This window comes from Microtus ochrogaster, linkage group LG5, assembly GCF_000317375.1.
Source record: "Microtus ochrogaster isolate Prairie Vole_2 linkage group LG5, MicOch1.0, whole genome shotgun sequence".
Lineage (NCBI taxonomy): Eukaryota > Metazoa > Chordata > Mammalia > Rodentia > Cricetidae > Microtus > Microtus ochrogaster.
Genome location: NC_022031.1, coordinates 40,407,395 through 40,409,493, shown reverse-complemented (window position 1 = coordinate 40,409,493; position 2,099 = coordinate 40,407,395). Strand labels below are relative to the sequence as shown.

General features: G+C 49.7%; 1 protein-coding gene across 1 annotated transcript in view; it reads right to left on the bottom strand.

Annotated features, from left to right (window-relative positions):
* Positions 1 to 732, bottom strand: part of Trmt10b (tRNA methyltransferase 10B) — a 19,584-nt gene extending 18,852 nt beyond the window's left edge. The window contains exon 1 of the mRNA XM_005362124.3: positions 502 to 732. The gene's annotated coding sequence lies outside the window, so the exon portion shown is untranslated. The remainder of the gene's footprint in view (positions 1 to 501) is intronic.
* Between the last annotated feature and the right edge of the window lie 1,367 nt (positions 733 to 2,099).

Genomic DNA, 2,099 nt, shown 5'->3' with positions numbered 1-2,099 from the left:
TCGCCTGATGAAGGTTAATATTCAGGGGGATGCCTATATGTTTGTCTTTGGATTCACCTTCTTATTTAGCTTCTCTAGGATTGAAAATTATAAGCTCACTGTCCTTTAATTATGGCTAGAAACCAAATATGAGTGGGTCTACCTATTCCCCAAACAGACTAAATATCCCGATGTCCCTGCATAAACTGTTCTCTCTGCCCACGATGCTCTTTCCTTAATCTCACACGTCCTCAGCTCACACATATTTTCACTATCCAACACTACCCACTTATTTTTGTCTGATTTCCCCACACCCTTATAAGTAAATGTTTACCCAGGCACTCAATACTTTTTGCATTAACTCCGCCATCCCCGCCTCAGACCTTTCATAGCCCAAGTGCCACCGGATGCGTACAAACGCCCACGCTAAGTGTCCAATCATCCTCAGCGTGCACAGGTCTCCCATTTTCTCATTCTGGGTAGTGGGGCCCCAAAGCTAACCTTCAGCACTAGAACACCTACCTGGACCACAGGCCGCAGGGAACGCGGGTCCCGCTGACCCGTAGGCTGCGAACGAGGGGAGACAAGCCCCAGAAACCCCAGGACTGTAGGTGCCGCGGCTTCAGGCTGGGACCCAGTAGTCTCTAGCCAACCTTCAAAACCGGTGCCGTCTCCCCGCCCTTGCCACCCGCGTACCTGAAGACCACACTTTGCTTAGTGTGGACCAAAAACAATTGGTCCCGCCCCCGAACTATTTCCGGATCCTGCTCAGTTTCGAGTGGCATTCTGGGAGTTATAGTTTTCAATCCGGCAACTCTATAGAGGATGCCAGTAGGCTAGCTGGGCGTCTGTATTATGGGCACCCGTAAATTAGTTGAGGGTGGCAATTTCAGCTCCTCGCAGACCTTACGCAGCTCAAACAGGTGACCAGTCGCTTTCTGGCTAGCTGGACACTGCAAAACTGGGCCGAACCAAGCTTGTCTTCTGTCAGTATGGGGGCCCTTATGGTTTCCTGAATTTCCCCTCAACCAAAAAGGCCAATGAGCTAACACAGCGCCTTCCCGAGTACACAGCTCCCTCTGCCACCAGACTGTCCAAGTTCAAAACCCAAACAAGATTTAACAGGCAAGAGTCTAGTGGCGGCTGCATCCCTATGTATCTCCTTTCACGTACCAAGCCAGAAACTGGCGAAACGACCTTTCCTTGTCTTTTTTAAGATTTATTTTTGCTTATGTGTATGGGTGCTTTGCCTGCATATGTACGTGCTCCTCTTGAGTGCCTGGTACTTAGGAACGTCAGAACTGGAGTCACAGAGAGTTATGAGCCGCCACGTGGGTGAGAGAAGCAAGCCTATCATGTAACCCAAATTGACCTCAAATCCTGCCTCAATCTTACAAGCGCTGGATTCTAGTTGTGATCCACTATGCCTAGTGCTTTTAAAAAAAAAAAAAAAAAAAAAAAAAAAAAAAGATTTATTTAAACAAATTTGTATGTGTTCTGCCTGCATGTATCCCTGCTGGACAGAAGAGGGCACCAGATCTCATTACAGACGGTTGTGAGCCACCGTGTGCTTGCTGGGAGTTGGATTCCTGACCTCAGGAAGAGCTGCCAGTGCTCTTAAACTCTGAGCCGTCCATCTCTCCAGCTTTTCTCCTTTATGATCCAGCTCTGCCAAGTCTTCTTTGTTCCCTGCTGACTCTGGCTTCTTACTCACTTCGGGCATGCTTTGGCGCAGCTTGAAAGGTAGGTCAAGCAGCCTTCGATGCTTTTAGAGCTGAGCTCACACCCACGGGTCCCTCTGCCTCATAGTCAGCCATACTGCACGCCTCTCCAGCCTCACGTTTTGGTGTCACCTCACTTTTCCCACTTTTCCTTCTGCCTTCACTCCTAGAGCTGCCGCTGCTGCTCCAGAGACGCCGGTGCCGTTTCCAGTGGCACCTGGTGGAGTAAACTCCGACCCATCCCCGATGCCTTGCACCACCTGATCCTGTCGCCTACCAATTCTATCTGCTCTGGTCTCCCAAGGCTTTAAACACACCAATGGCATTTGCACACTCTAGTCCCTCTCCTCTCTCTCTCTCTCTCTCTCTCTCTCTCTCTCTCTCTCTCTCTCTCTCTCT